Here is a 15,410-nt window from a genome sequence, read left to right on the forward strand (position 1 = left end):
TTAATGCAATTACATCCTCGTGCCTGTTTTTGTCATGGAACAGCCTACAGCCGCCTCGTGCGTGTCAAATTCAAAACATATAGTACAATGTTCACTTTGCTGTTCCTCTGCTGTGTTTCTCAGACCACTGGGTTCAGTGTGTGTGTGTGTGTGTGTTTGGATGTACTTTATCAGATTATTTGTGAGTGGAGATGAAATGAAGCAGCTTCCTCCCTTATAGGAATAAACAGAATGCTTGTTTCGGATGAGAGAACATGAGATCATCTTCATCCAACATTCAGTGTTTAATAATGTACAATAAAAACTCCAATTATGACAGCTGGAATATGTAAAGAAAATAACACAAACTCAAATCGAAAGGTTTGCCAGGGCCAGAAAATGTAAAAAAAGAAGTATCTTGTATTCTTAAATGTCATGACTGCGCAATAAAGTTAGTTCTGATTTTCACTCCAAACTCCAAACAGATCTCGTCAGCTTCGAGGATCAGCAGCAGCTGTGGCGCGATCGCCTTTTTGCACCCAAAACATTATTCATTGAATGATGTGGAGCTAATGTTTCGCTGCATTTTTTTACTGATTAAATATTCTGAAGCAAGGCACAGCTCGTTTCTTCAGACTGTCATTCTACTCAGTGTTGGGTTTTTTTCAGTCTGAAGTCCATTAAAGACATGGAGAACACATACAAGGTCTGAAGTGGTCTGTACTGTTACTTCTTCCGGTAAATAACCACAACCTCCAACAAACTTTCTCCTTTCTCTCCTGGTATCAGTCATTATATTCCGTCTCAGAGTTTCCATTTGCTGTAAAAACTGTTCTACTTGCAAGAGAGGAGGTCAGACACAAGAAAGGCATGGAGCAGCTTGTCAGTTTTCAAAATAAAACATCCTGCACAGACTCAGGATATGTGCAGGATGTCAGAAGGAGCAATATAAAGTCATTAAAATAGTAACAACAGAATGCCTTTAACAGACAAACAACAAAACCATTTAATGACATGGACTATTCACCCATGATAGAAGCACAAAAATCAAGGAAAAAGTGACGAACAAAACTTAGTCTGAACAATACGACAATATCAGCTACTCCAAAAGACGTCACCAGATTTTGAATTGGTGAAAACATCACCAGTAGATGCTGTTGCAGCTGCTCACAAACTAAGACTCAAATTGTCTAAAGTGCTTTAGGTTGAATCATTCCTTCAGTAACCTCAAATAGTAAAAGTATAAAGTATATTTTATAATAATAAAGAAGACAAACACCACGTTGGGTTGTATATTTCCGCCCAGCATCAGTAATATACTCCAGGGGTCGGAAGCCATTTTTTCCCTCTCAGGATACAAATCTTTGTTATGGCGCTCACGTCCCCGCTCTCGCCTCGCCACAGAATCCATCCTGTGGGGTCGGCGAGAGGTTGCTCACAGAATGACACGCTCACTTCCACTGCAGAGCAACCTTTATGAAATATGCAGGTGGGTCTGATTATTGGCTGGATTAAAAGGCTTAATGTTGCCGTTGCGTGAGATCAGTGTAAGTGCGATGATGAAGCTGCTGATGGCCTTCGGGTCGGCTCGCTCTGCTGTCGGCCGTCTGCTTCTTCACTTTCTCTTTCACTTTCTAGAGTCATCTTAAAGCATATCTCACTAATTTACATTTTCTGCATATTGAAAAGTTAATATTTTATCACTCTCGTGCACAGTGCACATTTTTGTGATTTATATCTCTACATGGATTTCGCCTGAAGGTAGTGGCCTCCTTTCTTTCTTTGAAGGAAAAGTTGAGATGAGTTACTGCGTTGAATTTGGCCGATATAAAGGATTTGAAATAGAAACAGCTTCGTGGCACGTTCCCTTCTCGCAGAGTTCACCACATCCATTTCACCACCATTAGCTGGATTTGACATCGACGTGAGGCTGTATCACTGTACCTGGATTTAATCGTACATGATGAGGCTGTTGGTGCGTGACAATGGCAAAGTTCACCTTGTTGTGACTTTAAAAGAGACTAATGCCAAGTTATGGATTATAATATTTAGGGGCTATCTGAATGGGGCCAGTCCAGTGATGGAGCAGGGGTACTGTATGGCAGAAAAGCTGAACACAGCTCAGTATTTGATGTCAGTGGCTGCAGATGCCAATCACATGCATGGGAGAGCAGAGTGGCACTTCATTTTACAGGCTGGTCATTTCACAGTGAGTATGCGGTAAGTGCAAACCAAAACAACGCAACAGAATTGTGTATTCTACTGTACCTCGTGTCCTTCATGCTGTCATTATAATTCACGATTGCTGTCTTCAGGTGATTTCACTGTGGGGCACAACGTGAGGTCTTTGTGTCCGTGTTTGCCTTGATTCAGCTGATTGGTCCATGCTGTTAGCGTGACATGGTGGTAGGCAGCAGCCGCCACCTGTCCCGTCTGTTTGCTTAGTGTCTCTGAGTATTAGTGTTTGCTCAGTGATAAATGAGGCTGGTAATGACACTTTAACAATGAGTGCATTAGTGTTACAGCAGGCTTCACATCAGCAGCCTGCAGCAGCGCCGGCACCGGCAGACGATGACACCTGAATGCGGCAGTAGCTTTGTTTTATTTATAAAGAGCTGAAGCTCCGCCTCCTCTGTTACCACTGTCTGTTCCTGCAGTGGCAACAACTTTCTCCTTAACTGTTTATCTCTTAAAGTGTTTTTTGGTTCATGGATGAGGTTTTTGTCCATATTCTGAGCTGAACGGGTCTCTGCTGCTGCACTGGACTACAGCTCCCACAAGGCTTTAACAGTCTTAACAATGGCTCAGGGGATTGTATTGTGTGTCCAGCTGATCCACATGTTTGTCTATTAGCAGTAATCCTATTCTTAGTATTGATACCACAAGGTATCTTGTTTCCTTCTGATGGGAGCTGCTTCATGATTCTTTGTCGACTAATCATATAAATATTTCTATCTTCATGAGCTGTTTGGTTATTACTGATTACTATTATTTTATTGATGTACACATTGAAATTATATATTGAAATAATTTGCACTGAAATGTTAAATATTGCTTTCTGAAAAATGAGCATCTGTTACTAATTGTTAACAACACCGGTTATCTGTCGCGTCTAACATGCTGGCCAAGCAAAACCACCAATATGTTGAAACCTTCCGTTTCGGTAAGTTACATCTTCAGTTTCATGTTGTGACACCGCTGTGCATATAGTTACATTAAGACACAAAAAAATCACTTTGTTAGGGTGAGGAAAAGATTAAAAAAAAAAGAATGTCTGGCACAAACACAGCTGGAAAAAGTCCTGACGTCTAACTAAAATCACCTGGCTTTGTAATTGTGAACACAAAATATTCACTTTTTGTTGCCACGATCATGATGTCTCAGTAAGAATTGTTGAAACGCATTATTTATACCCTATTTATGCCCTATTTTCCTATTAAAAGAGTATAAATAACATCTTTTCAAACCAAATTGGGATCTCAGACTTGAATTATGCTGTAACAGCCATAATGGGCCATTTCATGGAGCTTTTTGCAGTGTTTTTTTTTTTTTTAGAACAGAGCTGAATATTTATTTAACAAGTCCCCATCTATGTCAATTGTTTAGCAGAATGCTGCAAAGCTGTTTTGCATTTGTAAAGATCTTTGCTAGCGCGTGGCGGGGGCGCATGCGTTTGTTTTGGAAGTGAGTGGCAGGGAGACCGCAGGATGGATGGTGATGACGTAATGTGTTTATATGTGATCTTTTTTGTGTGATATATGTGATCAAACCCAAGCACGAGCATTAATAAATAAAAAAACAGCAGTCTGTTCGCTGATGGTCTCGTTTGTCATTTACATGAGACTGTTTCATGAACACTGTCTATAAAGTTCCTTGTAGTCACTTTAAGTCGACACACAGCATGTCAAGAGAAAACACAGGTGCAGTCCTGGTAAGTGAAGAGAATCTAACCTCAGGCCCCTCTGAGGCTCAGACTGGCTCTATGGCTTTAGTATTCAAGCATTAGACAAACTGACATGCTTATCTCCTGTGAAGGTTTGTCCATGTGACCAGAGCCATTAGACCTGATGCTGGTTCTGCTTCATCTCTGGTACCTGTTGTGTCTGTTTTCCTGTTGAGAGCCTGTCGCCATATGCTTTCTGCTCGCTCTCCTGTCTTAGAGGAGGCGAGTGGAGGCTGTGAGGTAATATGCGCAGGAGGGGGTGGTACAGAGAAAGAGAGGGAGGGAGAGAGAGAGGGAGGGAGAGAGAGAGAGGGAGGGAGTACGAGAGAGAGAGAGAGAGAGAGAGAGCGACTGCATATAGGACGGGCATCAGGCGGTGTTTTGGCTGCAGACTGGTCGGGATCCGTGTCGCCGCTTCAGACGCATCAGGTCAGTGAAACCAAACGCGCCAGATGTGAGAGAAACGTGTCGGCGAGCAGCTGCAGGCAGGCTCGCTCATCTCTCACTGTTGTTTCTGGGCTTCTTGTTAATTGCGGTTTGTGCTGCTGCTCGGTGTGAAGATGGAGATGGGGGAGTGAGAGGGTGCGCACCTAGGTTTAAGGCGTGAACTGCTGCTGGTGGTTTGTGTGTGTGTGTGTGTGTGTGTGTGTGTGTGTGTGAGTTTGCAGATAAAAACACGCGCAGGCAGCGGACAGGCTGCAGGTGTCCGTCAGCTTCACCTGGCGGGAGGCTATCACGCAACATGCGGAAACTGCAGGAAACAAAAGCAAAAAAGCAGTGTTTATATTTCAGAGGATGATAGCTCTCCTCCTCTCCTCCTGCTCCGCCTTTCCACCCAGGTGAAGGCGCACCATCTCGGCGCCTTCACCGCCATATCTCGCCTGTACTGTTGGTGGGAATGATAACATAGATGGAGGAGGAGGAGGAGGAGGAGGAGGCTGCAGCTGGAGATCATTGATGGGGACGCTGAATGAGGAGGGCCTGGCCGGCTCCGGTCCTCTGCAGTGCCGTCACCAACCCCGAGCAGCTCGGCTGGTGATGGATGGTGGAGAGACTGAATTATTTATAGCTGCCAGTGCATTGATTAGCTTTATGTAATGCACGGACAGCCGGGTGTTGATGGGAGCCAGGGGCTGTCATAGTGGAGGGCGGTGTTTGTGTGTTGTGGAAGGAAAAGGTGCGTGTCCTGTGCACACGCTTTTGTGTGTTTGAGAGGTTGTGTGTGTGCGAGAGAGAGAGGTACAATCATCTTCTCGTAGCCAACCACATGCAGAGACTGAACCATAGTAACCTATAAAACGGCTTTCATGCACGTTTAAAGGCAAATCACCCAAAATCAGATACTTTTTGTATGGAGTTTGGTGGAGCTGCATTTTTCAACGTGGCATCATGTGGAGATATCTCCAGCAGCTTCAGTTTTAGCGCTTTTTAACATTTGAGGATCACTTCATCATCATCATTGCCTCACCTTAAAGCTGATGGAACCTCAGGTTTCCAGTTTTGTCGTCCACAAAACATTTCTGGAGCTTTGCAGTAACAAAGGGTGCTTTTCAAATTAATTTGGGCCGCTTGAATAGATCGGATGAGCTGTGTTCTTTTTTTTTACGTCTCTTTTAAGTCTTCAGCTGCTTCAGTTGTCTGTTGCCTGCAGTTGCAAACATATCCTTTAATGATAAATGTCATGCTTTAGTGTCTGTCTCTTGTGATCAAAGAAGCAGAAGTTCTTGTTAAAAAAACAAAATTTGCCGGCATCAGACAGAGACATGTAAACTCACAACAGTGAGTGATCCCCAAATATAGTATGACTATCAGGACAGTACCCAGAGACACATCACAGTACCAGTAAGAATGATGAGAGCGTCCAGGACAGTGTTCTGTGTTGTTCCTCCAGTCTGTTAGAGAAGGAAATCAGTGTGTGATCAGTGTGCTCAGTTAATCATATGCAGCACATGGAGGTGGTCGTTTTCTTTGTGTTCGTTTGTTTGTCATCTCAAAAAATCGTAATGGATTTGGATCAAATCTAGAGAGTCAGAGCACAAGCCAAGTCACAAGCGATGAGCTTTTGGTACAGATCCAAGCATTTCTAAACGAGTTTCCAACATTGAGTTAAACAGCATGTTGGGACAACTACAGTCGCCGTTTCCTTTCTTTCATTCACGTTTATTCACAGCAGTGACGGCGCTGACCGGAAGCTTTGCGGTGGAGGTTTCTCTGCAAGCCGTGTTTTCATGAAAAACAGCGATTTCTTTCCTCAAGCCTTATTTGAATTTGTAGGTTAGGAGAGTATTTTAAAGAACTGTGATCTGCTTCTGTCGTGTCTTGCCTGATGAAGACAGCGTTTCAGAAACAGGAGAAAGGTTCAGCAGTCTTACGCGAGCCAACTCTCACAGACCGTCGTCTCCATCGCTTTGATACACAAAGTGCTTACTTGAGAGAAGTCTGTTATTTAGAAGTGAGAGAAGAAGAAACAGAAGATACCTACATTGTACATTTTTGCAAACCACTGATATACTGCAACTTTACATATCACTGTACACACTGTTGTGCTTTAGTCTTTGTTTTTTTAGCTACGAAAACCACTTGGTCAGGGTCCACTAAACCACTTGGTCAGGGTCAGGAAAAGATCATATTTTGGCTCTAAATACCTGTTGTCCCAAGATCTCCTTCAAATGATCCGGTGGTTTCCTGCTTACAAATGTTGAAACTCAGCTTTAACTCCACCAACTTCTCTCCTCTGCCTCCCGACCTGAAATATCAGTTCATACATATGTTGTCTGAATGAATATGGCCTGTTTTTTTGGGTGTACACATACAAATTTGAACATACGTATGTGTGGTTTACAGTAATGTAAAATGCCAACTGGGGGTGCACGATAAGATTTTTTTTACGGATAATTCCCTGTAATGGCCGAAACTGATAAAATAACCGATAATAGAAACCAACATTTTTAAGCTCTTTCATGCACAGCCGAGTGTGAGAACGACTGAGACGTAGGGAGCAATGATGTTTCTTTTGATTTTCGAGAGCTGTGATAAGACTTTTGTTCTTGTGTTGTGTTCTTCTTGTAATAAAACGTCCACTCCAGCGACAACATGTGTGGCCCTTGTCCGCATTGCGTCAATCCAATTGTAACTATATAAATGGAATGGAGCCACTACTATGGTTGCCGCAGTGTTGAACTGAGATGTTGATAATTTTCCTTCATTAACATCATCAGGTTTTCTGTTTGCTGTGGTTTGATCCAAAATACTGTCAAATAGGCAATGTTGCTTTTCACTTTGACAACAAATCCTCTGCCATCATGTAGTCAGTCAACTCTGTTTACTCTTCTCGCCACCACGGAAAATGCATATACACCATCAGGAGTCGGGATGTATTCCGTGGATCGGTACTTTTTGGTACTGGCTCCTAATTGGGTTGGTACCAGGGTACCATTAAGATTCTGGACAAACAGTACTGTTATTGGTACTTTTTTAAAAAACAACAACTTTTTTTTGATGATTTTTTTTATCGGTTTTTGACATGGATGGTTTCTGAACGTCTACCCAGCCATAATGACTAGAAACTTAACAACAAACTCCGTGACTTGACGTCGCAGAAACGAAACCGGGCGCCGCTGTCACGGCGCTGCAGTCTTTAGCGTTAGCCAAGGCTGCCAGCGGGGCTGCTCACTTTATTTGCTTTGTTAAAGCAATCAAACATGCCTCACTCCTTTAGCTTCATACTATACTCCAAGTGTTTGGTGATGTTGCTTACCCCGAATTTCCCCTGCATACTATCGGTTGCGTTACGGCTCCGATCGGTTTTGCTCCGCCGTCTGCCGTCTGGTAACCCCCCCGGTTGTGTTTTGAGTCAGGCACGGAATCAGTACGGTAGACAGCTGGTGTTGCGAGGCCAAGAAGTTTCCGCGATAATCACATAATCACTCGCGACCGCAGTTATAGGTATGTGTCATAAAAACAACAACAGGAAGTGTTCCCGACAGAAGGATTAGTAGAAGAGCTTGTGTTTGTCTCTTTTTTTAGATTTGTGTGCTGGTGTCAACACGGACTGTTTTATTTTGAAAAGTAACCGGATGTCATATTGATATTTCGGTACTTGACTTCCTGTCTGCTCGGAGCTAAATTCAGCTGAATTGCTGCGTCGTGCTCCGGCATCCGCCAGAAATAGAAGTCCTGGTTATCTGTTCCGGAGTATTTGTTATTGCATAACTTCTGTTCTGTTGAAGCTTTATCATTACCTTGTGGTAATAAAAGGTTGAATCTTTTGACATCTTGTAAAGTATATTTTTGTGTATTTTTTTTTTTACACAAAATTACATGTTGAGGTATCGATAAGAGTATTAATAAGTATCGGTACCAATAAGGAGTATCGGTATCAATAAAATCCTAACGATATACATCCCTAATCAGGACTGATCGGGGGTCAGCATTTTGGATATTGGCAGAGCCTGGGATTGAACTATCGTCTTCCTCTGAAGCCACAACAACCCATAGATCAGCCACTGATTATATCTCCAAAGCCACTGTGATCTCTCTATCTGCTTTTTATCCATTCTCCTCCCTGTAGCTTTGAATTTGTTAACTTTTGACCCTCTGGAAAGGTTTCCTGTGCTTTGTAGAAGATCCGAACAGTAAGTCATCATGTCGGCTTGCATCCAGCAAAGTCAGCCCTAAGAGTCAGAGAGCAGCAGCTGCTGGAGGCATGTACAGGTGTAATTTCTGTTGACCTTTAATCTAAACCTCTTAGTCACGGCCTTTTGCTTTTGTGTAACTGCTGTTCTACTGATTCTCTTTCTCATGGCAACACAGCAAAATGCACGTGTCTTTATAAGGAATCCCACTGCACTATCCCAGCAACCACAGCATATTATAAGTATTATCTACTGTTGTTCCTACAATGACTTCAGGCTCACCGTAAGGGGTTTCCATTATCGTTGCTGCATCATTTCTCTGTTCTCAATGGTTGGATCTCTGGCTTCGTGCTCCTGAGCTGTGAGAGCTTTGAGTGACAGCTGCACAGAAAAGATTTGCCAAGCATGTTGGCTTTCTCGGCCTGTCTGTCACCCTGCTGCTGCCATAAACAAACTTCTATACATGGGAGCTATCACTGCAGTGATACACCATCAGCTCCATCACACTCACTGTACAGTATGAACTACAGTTTATGCTGACAGGTGACCCCCCATACTGCCGCACTAAGACAAAAGGTCGTAACTTCGATTTTGGGTGAAAATGAATTATTGTAATTTTTGGGACAATAAACATAAGTTTTATCATGTAGACAAACATCAAGTTTCAATTCAGTAGTTTTGGGGGGAAAAATAAGATTATACTTTTGCCATAACTTCAAAAAGCCAATGAGAAACTGTGGTAGAAGATCGTAACGTCAGATACCGCTTTCTGCCTTCGTTTCACGCTGCTCCTGAACACATGAAAGAAGTTACAGTCCAGTAATAGTTAGCGGTAGCCTTAAGCTAGCGATGCAAACTAGTAGGCTAACCTACTTCACAAACTAGACACAAACACTTTGCAAGCCATAATCAACAACTTATCCAGTAACAAGCGGTGCTTTAGAGCATTGCTTGTAGGATATCTTCATTCACAACCCGTAATTAATACAAGGCTACATGTACAACTGAAATAAAATGTGCTTCTCATAGGCTAGCTCTCGCCTGCAAATGACGGTCCACTGACTGAAAACTGCGCGAGTTGGTTGGAGCTGAAACGACACAACTTCCACACACGCACACACACACACACCAGCAGCAGGAATGTAGTCATTTACAGCCTACCTTTTGCTGAACCCTGGTTAAAATCCATGCCAAACATCCGACGAAAAAGCAAATCCATTAAATCCACCACGAGTTTTTTAAACTTGCTGCTGGCTAGTCAAAACTCCCAGGTTGTCAGCAACAGGCTGTCAATTCTATCTATGCAATCCTACAGTTTGGTGTAGCCGTGGGTTGATGGAGAAATTAAAGCTAGTCGCAAAGCAGGCAGTTTCCTCAGCTCGATGTCACGTCTTGATTTGCCAAGAAAGAAAATAAAATTGATCATTGGACGAATCCACCATGTGACTCATTGATGTCACAGGTGACACGTTGTAAAGACAGGAAAATATATCAATACAGTGTTTATTCATAATTTTTAAAAAGACCTACACACATCATCAAAGTTTATTCCTGTATTTATGATAATAATGCAAATACTGCAAGTAAAATCCCAAGAAATATTAATTCCTACTATGTTTTCAGCAGACTGGCTTTCAACATTAAGATGCTACAATGGGATGATTATGAAATATCTTTGCTGTTCTAGGCTGCTGGTTATCCACATAAACAATGAGTCTATATTAGTGCCTCATATCCAAATAGAAGTACATGTTTTATATGAATTAAAACATCAAAACACTCTCATTGTTAATACTGATGTCTGTCAGAGAGAGTGTGCAGAAAATCATGCGACTGCCTGTGTGGTACTATGAGTATGAAATATAGAAAAAAACGTATTAATCTATCATTTTCATATGATGTTGATACATATAAAGCCATTTTATCATAGTGAGTTCAATAGGGTCAATATTGCTTACATTTTAAGTGAAAGTTGTCATTGTTATCATAACATTGTGCTATAAAATAGAAGTTAAGGTCTTTTGCCTTGGTATAACCAATTGTCATTTTATGGGCAATGCAAAGGCAGAATACAGTAACTTCCGAAAAAGGGTCAAAGGTCAAATTTGAGTAAAAAAAAAATGTGTAAATAGATTAATACAGGTATACACTACAAACTGTGAAAATTACAATATTATACCTATAACCCAACTGTCAGGACATTAAGATAACTTTAAAGATATTTTTCTCAGTTTTACACTCTGGAGAGTTAAGGTCTTTGCCTTAGTAGGGCAGAATAGTCATCATGTTCAGTGTTGAAGGCAGACTGTTGAAATGCTCAGTAAAATCTGAGGTGTGGTTTTAAATCGTTGTCAGAAATTCCCACTTTGGTTAAAAAGGGGAAAGAGGTGAGGTAGGATAAGAAAGTGGCAACCACTGTGGTTGAATATAATAGGCTCAGACACCTGTCAATCAAATTGAAGCAACCCCAAAATAGCCTTAAAGGCCCAGCCAGTGTTGGTTCTGACTATTGTTTTGACAGATCAGATGTATCGATAAATAAATCAGTTTGAGAGTGACGGCAGGTTTTTCATTATGTGACTGCCCAATTTCTCCTCATAATATCCTTGAAATGTAACCAAAAAATAAAAATGTCTTCCTACATTATTATCATAACTTATAAATTCTGGATTTTACAACCCAGCCACCAGAACAAATGTTGGCAGTTCTAGTTTCTGCAAACCATGGACATGTGGAAAATTTCTCGTAGCTCAATTTTCAATATTATGTTCGTGACAGTGCTGTGTTTGTTGTATGGTTAGGTTTAGGCACAGAAACAACTTGATTAGGATTGGGAGGAGATCAGGTTTTGCTGCCCAAACAAATGTTGAAAAGCCATCTCGGTGATTCCTCCTCTTGGAATCAGGTCAGTGCTGACTTGATGCTGGTTGGTGAATTGCTGCCCTTTACTATTTCTAATTAATGCTCCTTTTGACGGTTATTTATCATTTTTGTGCTAATATTCCATCAGTTACTACATTTTAGTCCAGGTATACGGGTTGAGAGAAGTGCACGATTCTCCATCCTGGTCCAGATCTTTAAACAGCTTACTAATACACCATATTTGGTGACTTTTAATTCTTTTTTTTTTTTTTACAACTGAAATTGATTTATTACATAGAGACTACAGTTCTAAAAAAAGGAACTGTTGGGTACCATTTCAAATGTCGAAAATACCCAATCCTAATGGTAACCCTATATAATGACAGATATGTTGTGCAAACTTTACTGCATCAATCTGCCTAATTTAAGCTTAACAGAGGACTATAGTGATCTTATTTATTGCCTCCAGGGTATCTGGATGTAAAAAAAAATAAAATACTCTAATTAGAATCATGAAAAAATATTTAGTTAGCAGACTATGCTTCATGGTGTACTTGAACAATGAACAGTATTTTTTTTTTTTCTTTTTTTGTCTTTTGAGCTAAAACTGATTCCTGATACAAAATGTTTCCACTCTGAACACATCCACAACGCTCTGAAGTTGAATATTTGCATGCTGGTAATAAGTGTGTGTACGTGCCTGTGTGTTATGAGTATTTCGTCATGTTGAGCCTCACTACAGCAGCGACTGTACGTCAGAGGGAATTCATAAAAGATGGTTTATTAATAACCTGCTGTGCAATGAAATACCTTCGATTGAGCTATTTATCTCCAACAAATCTCACAGTCTTCACACTGTGAGATCTCTCGCTCACTATACTCTGACTCATTTACTTTAGTGACTTACTGTAAAGGTTCAGTCTGTAAAAATGATTGTGTCTGCCTGTGAGGACAGATTTACTGTTTTATTATTTATCGCCTTTCAGTCTGCGCATGACGATATAAAAAATTCAAAATCTCATTCATTATCAAGAAACGATGACAAGAGGACCAACCAGGAGGAGGGGAGTCGCTCAGGAAATGCAAAGCCTCATGGGAGAATAAGTCTTAGAATCAGAGACGACAGGCTTCCGAGCGTTTCTCTGGAAGTTTTTGGTTGATTTGTCTTCGATGAGGAAGATCACTGAGGGTAATGAAGCTGTCCGGAAGCTTCAATGAGATTCCTCTCGACTCACAGGCACATGTAAAGGATCTGATTTGTTTCTGCTTTCTGTGTCAGCAGTGTATTTAATAAAGTTGTCCAAAATCATCCACAATTCTGTCGTCAGAACAGCAGGTGAGGAAGCTTGTTGTTAATTATCTAGAGGATCAACACCATGTGCACCGCACAGCATTGCAACAGCCAGGTGAACCTACATGTATAGCATGTGTGATTGACAGTAGACAGGAGGAGGAGAGCGAGGGCAGTTTTCCACTAGTTGATCATGGCGTTGTTCTTTTGGCCGGATACATTTATAAAAGTATAACATGCAAAAATGGGTGCCTAAATAAAAGTCTATGTGTGGGAAACACTACAGAGTGCTGTGTGCATGCTCAAAAAACACTTGTTTACAATTACGAAAAGATCATACTGGTTTTTTCACCATAAATGATGCAGCAAAATGTCCCAACGTCTCTTTAAAAAATACCTGCTTTTGTTGCCACAACCAAGTTTGTGAAAAGAGACAGTGAAGTTAAAACACTGGCCAAAAAACACGTATTTTGAGAAAGAATTCTATCAGCATTAGTTCATGAGTCGACTGAGTCTGCAGTAGTCACAGGTGTTTGTCAGCTCCAGCTCTAATTGGCTGTGATGGCAACATGACATTAGGGGGGAGATGTTTTTTTTTCAGCCCTTCACTGGTGCGATGCTTTGATGAACATTGCGCCAGACGTTGGCATGCCAATACTTTCCAGTCCTACGAGACATCATTCAGTTAGCCTTGTGTTTGAAACAGTAAGGAGATATAGAAAAGTAACCAACCAGTTAACTGTTTCCTAGCGTGTTTATGACATTGAACATCACACACAGGGATAAAAAACAGAAATGTAACCTCGTCTCCTGGCAATGAAAAGGAGTCCATCGTTTATTTATAGCGTGTTCACCCACTCAGATTTGAAGGGTTAACCCTGTGAGTCATTGACAAAGTTTCACAATTGCTGGCCGCCATTTCAGCTCAATGAACCTAATTTATCTCTTACATTGACTTCACCACCACGGGTCCCCAGTTTAACTTGGTCACACAGACACCCAACCTGACAGATCCGAAAACCTTAACTGAGCTGTTGAATGACTGCTGAGGCTATTACTTAATCCAGCGACGGTGTTGTCAGAGGGTTATAGCTGGCTGATAGTGGCCGGATGGAGTGTTTAATCTTGTTGAAATGTTATGCAGATAAAGTGGTGTGAACTTCACGCTGCACTCTGAGGAGGCTCAGCTGCCTTATCTTCCTGCTGCAGCTCAGCTCGGCCTGGAGCAAGCTTGAACCACCAGGAGAGGACCATGGTCACATGCAGGGATGCAGTCACATGATCCGTCAACAAAAGGAGAATAAATGTACATCCAGGCGAGGTTAGAAGTTCAGATCAGAGCTGACCTTCTGTCCTCGAGACCTTTTCGGCTGCTTGATAATCAGACTGAACGGCCATTTTGTTTCCTTTGAGTCATGATTCAGGGGTCTGCAGCCTGGTTATGTTTTCAGAAGATAATTTATTTGACTTTACATTGAAATAGATTGCAAATAATTACTCTATCTCCCCAGCATTTATTCTTTCTTGATGCTAGAAACTGAGGAATTGCCTTAGAAACAGAACATTCTGTGTTTTTTCTCCTTTTTGTCCCCAAACGGTCCATTTACATTGCAAACTTGGCAGTCTTGTTTGTGATTTTCTTTTTTTAAATCAGCTTATTGAAATATAATTTCATTCCTCTGCTTCCTTCTTCGAACTACACTGGAAACATACAGATGTGGTACTCACAGGTGCAGAAAAAATTAAATGAAAGTTGAACCCAGAGAATATGAAGCCAAATACTACTCAAACTAGGAAAAAAGATTTGATGCTACCATGTCCTGGTCCTTTGTTGGTATCCACCTTTCTCTATCTGTCTGCTGCTTCCTCTGATATTACTTCTGTCTACCTGTCTGTCTCTTCCTGTTTCCGTTTCAGCTCTGAACTGATGACTCATCCTAAAAAACTGTCTGAGTCACAGACGCCTCTCCAGCTCATTATGTGTCTCTCATCTGTGATAGATTTCACTTTTGTTTCCCATTAGATGACTCATCGTAAAATATTTGGACATTTATTGCTTTTTAATGACCACTCAGAAGTTTAATGGACTTCTGAGAGCTAAAAGTCAGAATAACGGGACATCACTTTGACCCCCTCACTTCCTGCTAAAATAAATGTGAACACAGTGCTGCTGCCTTTTCTTCTTCTTACTGACAAATCAGTTATTAACACTGAGTCCTGTTCAGCTCAACAATTAAACAGTTCCCAAAACATTCAGTCATTACCTCACCTTCATGCTGATGGAAAGTCAGTGAAAGTTTACAGTCCAACAAAGTTGCAGCAATCTCCTAAACCACTGGAGAAGCATTGTGGCCTTATTGATGTCGAGGAGAGTGTTGATATTCTTAAGCTGAAGCATCAGGTTTACATCCCCCCTCAGTGTTTATTCATCGTTTCTGCTAACTCGTCCCCTCTTAGAGGCAGTCCTGTAGCTGATGCAAAGTGCCACTGTTCCCCAAGTAGCGACCCTTTGGCACCTGGATCACTGTGTTAGTGCTTGCCAATCAGTGACGTTGTGGCTGACCCGGGAGAGAAGGCAGCTTGTGCAGCAGCAGGGAGGACACAGAGACAGAGGCTCTGTGTTGGGACGTTTAGCTTGATTTATTTTTGTCGCTGTGAGAGTGCAGGGTTACCTTACTATAGGCTGGCGATATTCTGGCCT

At 41.6% G+C, this 15,410-nt stretch overlaps 1 protein-coding gene across 1 annotated transcript in view; it reads left to right on the top strand.

The window, feature by feature from the left end:
- Positions 1 to 4,215: 4,215 nt before the first annotated feature.
- LOC115568869 (complexin-2) overlaps positions 4,216 to 15,410 on the top strand; it is a 60,472-nt gene continuing 49,277 nt past the window's right edge. The window contains exon 1 of the mRNA XM_030396555.1: positions 4,216 to 4,351. The gene's annotated coding sequence lies outside the window, so the exon portion shown is untranslated. The remainder of the gene's footprint in view (positions 4,352 to 15,410) is intronic.

This window comes from Sparus aurata, chromosome 18, assembly GCF_900880675.1.
Source record: "Sparus aurata chromosome 18, fSpaAur1.1, whole genome shotgun sequence".
Classification (NCBI taxonomy): domain Eukaryota; kingdom Metazoa; phylum Chordata; class Actinopteri; order Spariformes; family Sparidae; genus Sparus; species Sparus aurata.